The following is a 12763-nucleotide window of genomic DNA, read 5'->3' as shown; positions in this document are numbered from 1 at the left end:
TTCCCACTGGAGACATCGAAGAAAGAAATGGAAAAATGCTTGGTCCTGAGAGGCTTTCATGGAAAGCCTCTTGTACTCACAGACTCAGGACACTGATGCCAGAAGGAAGCATAATGTCATTTCACTTTCCACTTCTTATAGTCTCTAGTACCTTAGGTTTTTTACAGCAAATTTCTTTTACTAACACCCTGAAGCCCAACTCAAATCAGTCATGTTACTGTGTCAAATTCAGTGGTGACACCTAGAACTAGGATGAGGATGAGTAAGTTTAGTCAAGATGCAAATATCAGGCAAACAACATAAGAAAGGAAAGGGCAATGGGGTTAGATGGGAAGAGGTGAGTTCCATTAACGATGTTATTTCTTGATTGCTCAGGTTTATTGAGACCTGTAGGAAAAGAGGGTTGGAATTTTGTTTAGTGCCTCCAGAAGAGCTGACACCCTTCTAGGATGTGAGTCATTGAAAATTATCACTCTTTTGTACAGAGCACACTATAAGCAGGAGCACCCAATGCAGTTATTGCAGTGTATGGTGAAGTGGAACTGGAAATTTCCAATAAAAAATTGGTGCCATATTCACATACATCTCACTTTTTATTCACACTTCTTTTATTATACTTCTGTGATTTTATTATGTTTTTATGGACTTTACAGTTATTGTGCCCTGAAAGCAAGCAACCATAGCATCAGTATTGGGTGTTTATAGGATTCCATTACACCATAAAGAAGAGTACAAACACAAAATCCTGCACATTGCTTTTCAGAACAGTTTTGACATCCTTCTCTGCCAACATTAAAAATAGTGGTTGATTCTTCAATACAAAAGTATAATACTTTAATCCAATATTATTTTCCCTCTTATGCACTTTCTGTATTTTGCTTAAGATATACTTAATTTGTTTTCATTTAAAGCTGTCTCTTTTAACTTCATTAAGAAAACTAATTAAGTGTTCTCTCACATCAGAGGCAACCAACCAATTAGACATGTCAATTCAGCATTTGACTCTACTTTCACAGTTGCTGAATCTAGCAATACGTTGAGACTCAACTAGGCTGGGAATCACAGGGATGGGAGGAAGCACAATCACAGAGCTGGTGATGGGCGAGTCATGGAATCTGGAGTGTCACAGCCAGATACTGCTACAGATACTGGTACAGGGGGACTGCTACACGAGCATGGAGTTGTGTTTAACACAGACTGCAGTGAGTGTTCAAATATCTGAAATAAAGCAGAGACGTGGATTGTCTCTTTTTGTGCTGTGCTGGAATGGGAGTATCAGCCTTGAGACTCCACCCTGATGTCCTGTCTGCTGGCTACGGGGACACTTGCCCCAGAGATGCTTGTGGGACCCCCATTTGCAAGGGGTTTTCAGCCATGTGAGAATGTAAAAATATCCTATGTTCCACCAGGCCAAAGGAGAAGCATTGAAGGATGTCCTGTCCACCTCAGGCTTGCACACAGTGTTCGTGTATATTCATCCTCTAGGCACATCCCATCTCTAGGAAGCCAGAGTCAAGATAATGGTCCTTGAAGACCACAACAGCAGTTACCTGAATTTCAGTTAATCCCAAAATATTTCTGTTACACAGGAACAAAGTCAAGCTGTCATGAAAGCAAAAGCAAAACGAAAATAATTATAAATGGCCAAAATGCTGCCTGGCAGAATATGACAAGAAACTTCCATGAATGGGTGTCAGCACCGTATTTCACAGGTGAGCCCTGACCACTGTTCCTAGTTTCTTTCCTAAAGTCCAGCTGAGCACACTTTTACTTGCTTATCCATTTTTAAATAACCTTAAAATAAACTGTTAAAAATAACCTAAACAAATAATATATTTCTAGGTAGCTGGTGGAACATTAGAATATATACAAACACTGTCAGAGACATCTAGTAATCATTTATGTTTGTGCTCTAGGTCTCCCTGTGTGATGTACCTTTGCAGATACCACTGCAATAAAATACTCCACTATCTCCAGATACTTTAGACTGTGCCATTCCTTAAACTGTGTGAATTATGCCTGCAGTTTCCCTCAGGTAACAGCAACATGGAAAAATGTCTTTCCTAATATTTCACCAGGTCTCTTATCAGTTCCTGCATTCCTATCAGCATCAGCTTGTTTTGCAAGAATGTGCAAAATGAAATTGTCTGGGGTTTTGCTCATGGAGCAACATTGCTGTGTTCATCCAGCAGAGGGATTCACCCATCTGCAGGCTCCACAGGTCTGGGGTCTACAATCCCCCACTTCATTGATTCCAAGTGTTGATTCCAGAATTATCCAGGTGTGCATAGAGCATTTGAAATCACATCTGGATTTGGGAATTTTAAGCTGAACTTACTTTTATTAACAGCCTGCTCTTCCCCTGGAATTGTACAAAAGAAGTTGCCATGGGATAAGGAGAATTTTGTCTTTTGATCTTACATCAGGATTGTTTCAGATTATTTAAGGAGCCTCACTTCCCTGAATATTTTGGCAATTCTTAAGAGTTCCTACATTGCAATGATTTCCTGCTGGCATTCTTTGAAATTCTTGTTATTTTTCAATATACTGTTAACATACTTAACCTCTTCCATTTGTGGGCTCGTAAACATTTCCATACAGATCTTTCAAGTCTATCATAGAGAAGTCTGTTTTTCTTACTCATGTCACTAAGATCCTTAGAAGTAAAACGCTAGGTTCAAAGACCACATGCTGAATATCAGTGGTTAGATTAATTTCCAGATTAGTGCTAGCAAACTTTCACTTCTTTAAAGTTTGCTTCCCTACGTCATATAGGTACCACATTCTTTAAAACCATATTAAAATACATTAAGCAGTAAATAAAATCTTAAATATATATATTTTAAATACTATTATCATAAATACAAATAGAACAAATTAAGGATAAAATTCAAGAGCTGAGTTCAGTTGTTAAGAAGTTAAATATATATCTGTTTGTCTCCTTTATTCTTAATCTACAAATGAGATCTCTCTCATGCTGCTGAATAGCCCCACAGTACCCTATGTTGCACTCACACCCCTGAATATTCCTCCTATCTGCTGTTTGCAGATTGACACAGGAAGATGATGAAATCTTTATGCAGATCAGCAGGTGGCCTGACCTGGCGTGCTGTCTGCTCAGGAGAAGGCAGAAGTAGGAAAGTGGTTATATATAATATAATCCCAGCTGTAGCACTCCTTATTAACTGTGCTAATTTCGGGAGGCTTACAAGTATGACAACTGAGAGATGCAGGGGAAAAAAACAACACAACAAAACAAGCAACCGCAAATGCAGCATTTGAAGGAATTTTCATTTCCCACTGAAGCAATGTGAATTTCCATGCTCACAGTCCCAAACCCACCAGTTCTGGGGCTCCTGGGCTTATCCACAACATCTCTCATTTCAGCCCAGCCTTGACCCCCAGCTTTTTTTCTTGCCCCATACAATGATTGTAGCTCATACTTTGGCCTCTGCTTGTATGAGGGGAAGCCTCAGTGCTCATGGGGCTTAGCTGAGACTTGCATACAGCCAGTGGTTTCAGCCTATTTCTTTTCTTTTAGCGCCTTTTTTTTTTTTTTTTTTAAGTAAATAAAGAGGTTTATTTGCTCACTGGGCCAAATCTGAAGGAAATGTGGCCACTTACAACTGTAATCAGGCCCACAGTTGTCTTTGGTCCCCAGAGAGGTCATAACTGTAGTTTTTACCTACAACATTATTAATAAAAAGAGCTGCACTTCCTCCAGCTGGGATAAAAAACCACAAAACCGCAAATCCCAAAGCCAGGTGTGCAAAGTCATTTCGCAAACCGTGGGCAGTAACAGCAATGGGAAAACCCTCCAGTGCTTGGCTGGCAGCACCTTCTCTTGCAGCAGCCTCTGGGGAACAGATCCTGGCCACAGCACCTGCTGCCAGGGCTGGTGCTCCCCTTGGCTCCTCAAAAGGCTGCCTCCAGCTGAAATTGTGCCAGAGCAAACAAGCCAAAAATACTGTGACTAATCAATTTAGGCTAAAGGCTATCTCAGAAAAGATAGCTGCTCCAGGAAATGAGCTTCTTTCTCAATAGCTGGCATCATTCCCAGTGAATCACCAACAGGGCTCTGAGCACTGGGCTATAGAAGTGAAAAAAAGGAGTGCTTTGGATGAACATAAAGAGGGAATCTCACCCATGCTAAGCTTCATGCAAAAACATGTAAAAATAAGGCAATAAGAAACTGGTCAGTCCGAAGAGCAGCACTGGGATTGGGGAAAACAACCATAATCCTGAACACAAGTCCCTTGAAAACAAGCATTTGAGGGATTGGAGGAGGAGGAAAGGGAGTTTCCCATTCTTACCAGTCAGTTACCAAAGTTTATGAGGAAGGTAATTTAGAGCAAACAAAAGGAGGATAAAATAAGAGCAGGAGGTCCAGCAGGGCTCTTCCTGGAAGGGTGAGGAGGCAAAGGCTCCTTAAGATGGGAACCAGCAGCACCTGGCAGTCTCCACAAGCATAACCGTGTGGTTATCCTGGCTGGGGCAAACAGAGTCTCCTGGGTGGAAACCTGCAGCTGGAGCTCTGGGGAGGCGGGGGGGTGCTTTTGCAAAGAAAGGACAGATAAATAAAGAGTCCTTATCAAACTCTCCTTCACATCTCGAAAATGTCTTGCCTGTCTCATTTCTCAAGATGTTTGTATGAAAAAAAGTCACGCAGTCCATGTATTTGGAGTGAGTGTATTTGTATTTGTACGATCCAGTCTAGTTGTCAATGGAAGTTTAATACTTTCTCATCATAATGCCATAAACTTTTGTGTTTCTGAGGCTTAGAGCTCAGTCCTGAAACAATATTACAAACTACCACCAAGTCTGAGGATATTCCTGTCATATCCTTAGAAAGGTATTGTAAGTTTATGATAATAACTACAACTAACTTTTAAAGCTTTATCATTATAAATACTGTAGTATGCTTTCATATCATAGTGGCTTTCATGAAAAATGCTTTCAAATATTCTAATATTCCATAAAAATTATAGTATTCAAGTATTGTTTTTATTATCTCTCTTTGTGATAAAAAGTTAATAATCTTTTACCTATTGGCTGCACTTGCACAATGTAATATTTTCCAAGGTCTTCTGGAACGGCTTTTTAATTTGTAACTTGGGATGGGCCTAAAATAAAACCCATGTATCTAAGTACATCTAATAAAGATGAGTCGATTGCAGTCTAAGTCATAATCAGGACAACCCCAATTAAATATCCTCTGTCCTAGAAAAACAACCATGCAAATGTGGGCATTCCTTCCTTTTGTTGAATCATTCTGTTTCATCAGCCAATCCAGCCCTTTATTTACTCAACTGTCTTTTCAGAGCCTGATTGAAACAGCACTGGGGAGTCAGATTCCAGCTTGTTTTGGACCGGCTGCCTTCACCATCAGGACAAGGTGGGCAGGGACTCTTGCCTGAGTTATGGATGCGAGGTATGGTGCAGCACTGCTGGTCCCATTAGCAAAAGCTTCTAATTAACAAGCACAATAAATAAATGATACAGACACTCATGATATTCAGATACAGAGCTCATGATATTCTAAAGTGCTGCGTTGCTCCAGTTTGGGTTGCAAAGGCTGCGTCATCCAGACTATTCTGGCTCCTGATGGGCTCTGAGCAGCCCATAGTGGGAAGAGACCTCCTGCTATTAGTGCTGGCAAGCCTGAGAAGTATCCTGCCTCATCTCTTGGGTATGAAGTGAGGCTTTGCCAAAAGGATTCCCACCTCCACAAGAACCACTCTGCCTTCCTCATGTACTTTAAGATGTTCTTTAAGTTTCTAGAACAATTTTCTTCCACCTGAAGGTAAGTATTAGTTAATTCTAAGCAACTGGGTTTTGTTCATGACTAAATCCAACTCTCTATAGTGAGACATACTAGCAATTGATGGAAATTTTCAGGGTGAAGCAAAGGAGACAGCATGTTTAGGAGAGTGCATGTGGAAATGCCCAACTGAAGATGGGTTAGATGGCTGAAGTAGCCAGGAGAGGCAGCTTGCTGGGGAGACTGATAGGATGCCAGAAAATACAAATTAACCTATGGAGGTCTCACCCTGGCACAGAGGGCTGCCTGTGTGCTCTCATGGAAGGGTGACCATTCTGCAAGCCTCCTTTGGAGGGCTTAGCAATCAGCCTTGCTGAGGAAGAGGAACAGGGAGATACCCCCAGCACCCTGCTCCTAGCCTTTCCCCTCCTCCTATCAACCCGCAGGAGAGCAGAAACAGCTGAGCACTTGTTCTGGGCTGGAAAGAGATGATTCTGGGCTTCATTTAGCCTTATGAGCTTAAAAAAATTCTTCAGGACAGAAGATGTCTTCTCTTGCTACCTGCTTACACATTGGAAAATGAAACTGTTGTGTGTACACGAGGCCATTGAAAGGCAAAATTTTTCCAAACTGGTGTAACCCAATTGCAGAACACTGTGCTCCGCCTTGACTGCCTGGTGCACCACAGGGCATTTTGTTAATATTTAAACTCAGTCTTTTGAGTCTTATCCCAGAAGCCACAGTAGGGTTTGGGGTTTAGGCAAGTTGCGTAAGGAAGATCCTGGTGGGTCTGAGCTGCTGAATGGCAGCACTCACACACGCTCCTGCCAGCCAGGAGCTCAGAAGGTCCAGGGGGTGAAGCCACAGCAGGTGAAGGAGGCGTGAACCAGGCAGCTGCAGTCAGCACAGTAGTCTGGTGAAGCTGTCACATGAGAACCGACCTTCACAGCCTCCCCAGGAGACTGAGGAGAGCCTTGCCAGGAAGGAGCACTGGGGTGCAAACAGGAGCCCAGCACACACTGTACCATGGCTGCAACTTCCTTGTCTTTGTCCCCACAATGAGGGAGCAGTGGGAGTAGCATGGAGAGCCAGAGACCCAGCTGAGGCTGCAGAGGGGAGCAGCTTTGATGGAGTGCTAAGGTCACAGGTGGTTGTGGAAAAGCATGTGTGACATCCTATGCCCTCACGTACCTTGTACTCATAAAAAAAAACCCAAATAACTTGTATAGTTTTAGTATTCTGAAGGCAGGTTGGAGAGGATGAGAGCATGATGTCTGTGCCAGAGGAATGAGGTGCCAGCAAAATGTGCAGAAAGGATAAATGACATGTGCAGAGTAGGGGCTGTCTCCTAAAGGCATCAACAAATTCATGTCTAAATTTTCATCAGGAGAGATTGGCACCCTACTGTGATTGATGTAGCTACAAACCCCTGTTTTTCTTAAGAATGAATATATAAAACTCTCCCTTCAATTCCTGGACACACATGTACCTATGTCTGCCTATGCCAGAGTATTTATGTATATGTGTATGCAAATGAATACCAAAAATAATTCCAAATCAACCATTAAACAAAACTAACAATAATGCAAACACAATTATTAGACTGGCCTGGTCATACAGGAAAATGAGTTGGGGCTCTTGTGACCACTATAAACCATTCTTTTTAATAAAGTGACATTTTATGATACGGATATATATATATAGATAGATAGCATTTTCCCCTGACAGTCTAAGAATACAGGATATGATGTGCCATTGAACTCCTTTATTCCTGGTTATTTGAAAACTGATACAAGATAAATTTTTTACTCAAGCATTATTTGTTGAAGTATATCTATGCTGATAACCCTTAGATTCTGTCTTAAGACAAAGTGTTTGTAAATATGCCCCTTACTTAATCACTCCAATTTTTGAAGATAATACTTCAATTAGAGGAACAGTAACTTGAATAGAAGAATAATTAATGCTTGCTTAAGTGCCAATTTTAATACTAAAGCCTCATTCTACAGTTAAAAATTACCTGAACTATCTCACTATTATTGTATTAACTATGAAAGTACACTTGTCACTTTATAGAACCTTCCACTCAAGATTCTTTAATTGCTTTATGACTGACTGTTAGTGTGATCCTTTCCTTAGTAGACAAACAATCTGATATTTGCTTTACTTAAAATAAACTGACACATGTAAAATTTACTCAGTGTCGTATCAAAGGATGTTGAATTGATAGATATTTTTGAAACTTCCTTTGCAAGGATATCTTGTCCTCTGACAGCCCAATGTAGCTCTTGTTAAAGGCAGATATCAGCTCATGGCAATTCTTCACTCTTCATTATTCTGGAATTAAAATGACCTGGACTGGGAGAAGCCTTCTGAAAGCCCAATCAAACCTCAAATTATTTCAAGGGAAAAAATAGTGTCCTTGTATTTTCTTTTAATTCTGCTTCAAGTCTGTGGCAGATCCTTGAGACTATTCTTGGTCTTAAAATTCGTGGATTGAAAAGCCTTTCCCTAGAAATCTGATCCTGCCTGCAGGCAGGGAAGCAAGCTGTGAAAAGAAGAATGGGAGAATGGGGATGTTGCTGGCTCTTGCTGGCCTAAGAGGTGTTGCTCTGGTGTCACAGTCATAGTGGAGCTGGATTACTGGCATGATTTTCCATCTTCTTCGCTATCAACCAGCTCAAAATCACCACTGTGTCCCTCACGAGTCCACACTGATTTGCTCCATGACCAATTAGCTGGCACAGGGCAGGCAGCAATGTCCTTGTGTGGGTTTTGCCTCACCTGGGTGACCTGGGAGTTCAGGTCCTATTGTTCGTGTGCTGCTGTTCACAAGGATGTCTTGTCACATGTCTTCCTTAATTGTTTCCCAACAATGTCTTTAATCCATTTTAGTTATTGACTAGGCCACCAGCAAGAATACCAGTACTTCAAGAACTGTGGTTGACATTGTTTGGGAGGCCTGTGAGGGGCATTGCAGGTGTTGGTTATTAGCTTGTTAGACATTAATATGACTCTGTTCCACAAATATGTTAAGAATGCAGCCAAACAAAAGACTCATGTATCTCTGTGCAAAGGACACTTTGAGGAGCAGTTCCTGGTCTCTCAGGCTCTCAATATTAGAAACAGATAAATGTAAATTAAACTGCTAGAGAGAACAAAATTCAAAATCAAAAAAGGAGTCTTTTTTTCTCTGAGTGCCCAACACAAAGTGATGTTCCTGTCCTACAATGTCATTGAAGCCAGTAGTCCAACAGGAATTTAGCATGCAAATATTGACTACCACACTTCACAGGTGCACTGCTCCATGCTGTGCTGCAGGTCTTTGCAATAAAATCCAACGCATAAAATCTGCTTCAGGATGAACTCTGGGATGGTTTCAAACTAAATGGTTCAGGTATTTCTAGGAGTATGACAAGTTTTTTGCCAGATTTTATGTGCGAAATGTCCACAATTCAACTTACCTCACTTGCTTCATGCTGTGAGCCTCAAGGCTGCAGACCTGCTGAGGAGAAACCAAAAAGAAGTCAGGTATTTGATCTCGTGATTTCTTATCATCACTTTGTGAAAGCACCCAGAAACAAACACTAGTTAAAGCAAACTGTTAAGATTGCAAAAGCATCCCAAATTAGGACATGACAGAATTTGGATGTTTTATGTGCATATGTATTGGATACAGGCAGTAACTGCAGGATCTCATGTCTGTGCCCCATGGGAGCCTTGCCTCTTCCAGATCAAAAGAAGAGAGATTAATTGGGTAGTTCATAGAAGAAAGCTGATGTGGATGCCTGTAGCTGAACTGGTCACAGTCAGCTGTCTTTACAAAAGAGATGTCTTTATGAAAAAGTTCCAGGCTGTGAAGAGCCCATCTTCCCATGGTGCTGTCTACTGGAGGTGCCTTGTGAGTATCTGTTGCTCCAACTGTCTCCAAAGCCACTCCACTGAAGTCTCACAGATGCAGGTGTTGCCTTTGCAGACATTCAAAGTCCAGTGATTTGACTCCTGTCCTTTGTGTGTAATGGTAGGGACCGCTACTGGGAAGTTTGAAAAATGTAGAGGGCTTCAGAACCAGAAGAAAAATTTCCATCATGTGTCTACTTTGGGTTGTGACAGAGCACTGTGAATTCTGACACAGTTTTTGCTGAGCTGAAAGTGGGCTCCTAGATCAGCTCGGACAGGGAAGCTGGGGTGGTCTAAGGGGCTGTGGGTGCCCACAGGGAGGTCCTGCTTCCCCCTCCGGCGCCCTGACATCTCTGCTGTGCATTGCATGTCTGTTTTGTGCCTTGCAGTAGAGGTGCTAATGTGTAGCTGGACTGAGGAACAGCTGGAAAAGAAACTGTAACAGGAGGGGAAATAGTGGGAATTTGGCAATTTCCAGTGAAGACAGACACTGTGAGTTGGCTCTGCAATTTTGCAAGTAAACCTACTAGCTCTGCCCTTAGCATAGTCAGATCACAGTTTTACAGCATAAATCAGGTTGGAGGAGTAATAGCAAAACAAAAGTTAGAAATGGATAACTCTGCAACAAGGCTTCCTCCAAAAGCACTGTACAGGGCGTTTGTGGTGGCACCACAGTGCACAGCCCATAACCCCACACCTTCCCCCGCCTTGGCGCCTTTTAGGGTTTTTAAGTTCTCTCAGCTTCCGCTGGAGGGAGTGAAGTAACTTTAGAGTGAAGCAGAGTAACTATGTTTCAACCATGGGCACGGACCATCTGGCACTGAGCTACAGCGTAGTTACTCTAAATTTAGTCCTAAATGCAAAAAGAGGCAAGTTGCCTTAAGGCTGCTGCAGCAAGAGAAATGGTTGTAGTAATACCTCCAGTGAGGCATGAAAACATTCCTCTAGAACAAATGGTAGAGAAGGTGGATTGATTTTAACCCGTGTTTTAACCCATGCTGAATTAATGTCTAAATATTGCTATGTTTATAAGGGCATTAGAGGGAGAAAAAAAAAAAATCTCAGAAATAGATTCCTTAAGCCTTCAGAAGCAGTAGATCTTGAGCCCTCACATGGTCTTACAGTGTACTTTAGGCTACTGCTTGGTGACATTGGGATATTGAAGCAGCTGGTATCCCAGCAGGGCAGTGAGGACAAATCTGCCCAGCAGCTGGCACAGGAGCATTACCTTCCTGGGTAGTGCTTCTTGGATTCTACTTGAAATCAGCCTCAAACATCCTCAAAGACCCTCAGACATTCTCATCCTAAAGAAGCTGAACCTTGCTTAGCTTATCCAGGCATTCCTATCACCCTGAAGCTACGTCTAGGAGTATGGCAGCACTTCACTCTCACTCACGTAGGCATACCTAAACTGGATGAAGAAAACGCTCTTGTGTTATCAGCACAGTTTCAAGCAAAAATCCAAAACATAGCCCCATACGAGCTACTATGAAGAAACTTTCTGACTAACCTTTATCAATTACAGTTCTTAAAGGGCAAACTGCATATCAGCATGAGGTGTGCACTTTGGTTTTCACAGTGCCAGTTGATTTATTGTGCTAGATCAGGACATTCTCCCATCTAGGTGCTGTACAGTGCCTACAATCTCAACACTGCATTGAACCAGGGTGCAGAAATTACACTGTGTTTATCACCCTGTTATCACTGAGAAAATTCCAAACTGCACAATGTCATTATGCTTCAGGGAGAACTTTGACTTTCATAAAGCCAAGGTGACATAACAATGGGAATGTATTACTTCAGAGATTCTCTGTAGGTGCAAAGAAAATGTCACTGGTTTCTGGTGCAAAATTTCCTGCTAGCCACAATTCTCCCTGTTGCTCAGAGGGTCTAAAGGTCAGGTCCTGAATTAGGAGAGCAGAGCATGAGGAAACCTAACCCCAAAGGAGAAGTGTACCATTTCTTTGATGTAACACATATCACTTGAAGGGTATCTATGAGTGAATTGCGTATATGATAAAGCTTTTGGAATTGAAGAAAATTAAATACTGCACAGTTGCTGCATTTTTAATGGCCTTGTTTGAAGACAAGCTGAGATTTTAGTTAACATGAAAACTTTTGTGGAAACTTTCCACCTCAGTTTACGTTTACATGTTTTCCAACAGTGGAACAAATTGATTTTACAGCTACCTAAGAAATAGAAAATATTTGTAGTTTTTGGTTTGATTTTTATTGCAAAGCTGAAAATGTAACTGGGAGCTTAAAACAAGTGAAAGTGGGATGTTTTTCCTTTACATGTGAAAATTAACTGGCACTTCATGATCAGCTCTGGTATGAATGCTAATAAAGAACTTTAAATTGCCATGACATATTCAGCACAGAAAAAGGAAAACAATAATCATATATCTTTCTAATTCTCATTGCAAAGACCTTGAATTATAGGCGCTGGGCAATTTTACCCTACAGTGAATAATTTTTTACATAACCTTCTAGAAAGAACGCTGACTTTTTCCCATTAACAAACCAGGGTTTCATATACTGCATTGGCCTCATCCATAATCTCCTTTCTAATTAAGTCACAGATTTTCACAAGTGTAATGTGCAGGGAACAGAATTTTACAGGGTACAACAAGTTACTGATATGCAAAACCACTCACTGCTATTGCAAAATAATTGCTACCCAGAAGAAAGTCACATGGAAGGAAACTGGAGGGAAGGACATCAGACACAGACCTCCCACTGTCTTTCTGCAATACAAACTTGATATATCAAGTTAAGCAAACCGATGGCTAAAGGGACGTTCCTCTCTGCCTCCTTTGAGGGGCAGCAACACAGTTGTGTCCCAGGGATGCTGAGGGCAGGACCCAGTCAAACAGCCTGAGGTGGCCTGAGTTCTCCAGGCCTCTGGAAGCCCTCCTTCATTAATGAGGTGAGCTTTTTTCTCATCAGCTTTGACTGTATCAAAATTAGATGTTTAGTATAGGTCACCTGTGTTCCCTCTCTGCTTAGCATATGGCAGCACTAGAGCTGGAGGACAATCCTTGACACCCACCCTGGAGTAGGATGAGTGACCCTCTCAATTTGCCAATCTTTCTGCATGTC

Source organism: Vidua macroura, chromosome 5, assembly GCF_024509145.1.
Source record: "Vidua macroura isolate BioBank_ID:100142 chromosome 5, ASM2450914v1, whole genome shotgun sequence".
Taxonomy (NCBI): domain Eukaryota; kingdom Metazoa; phylum Chordata; class Aves; order Passeriformes; family Viduidae; genus Vidua; species Vidua macroura.
This window is presented reverse-complemented; position numbering follows the sequence as displayed.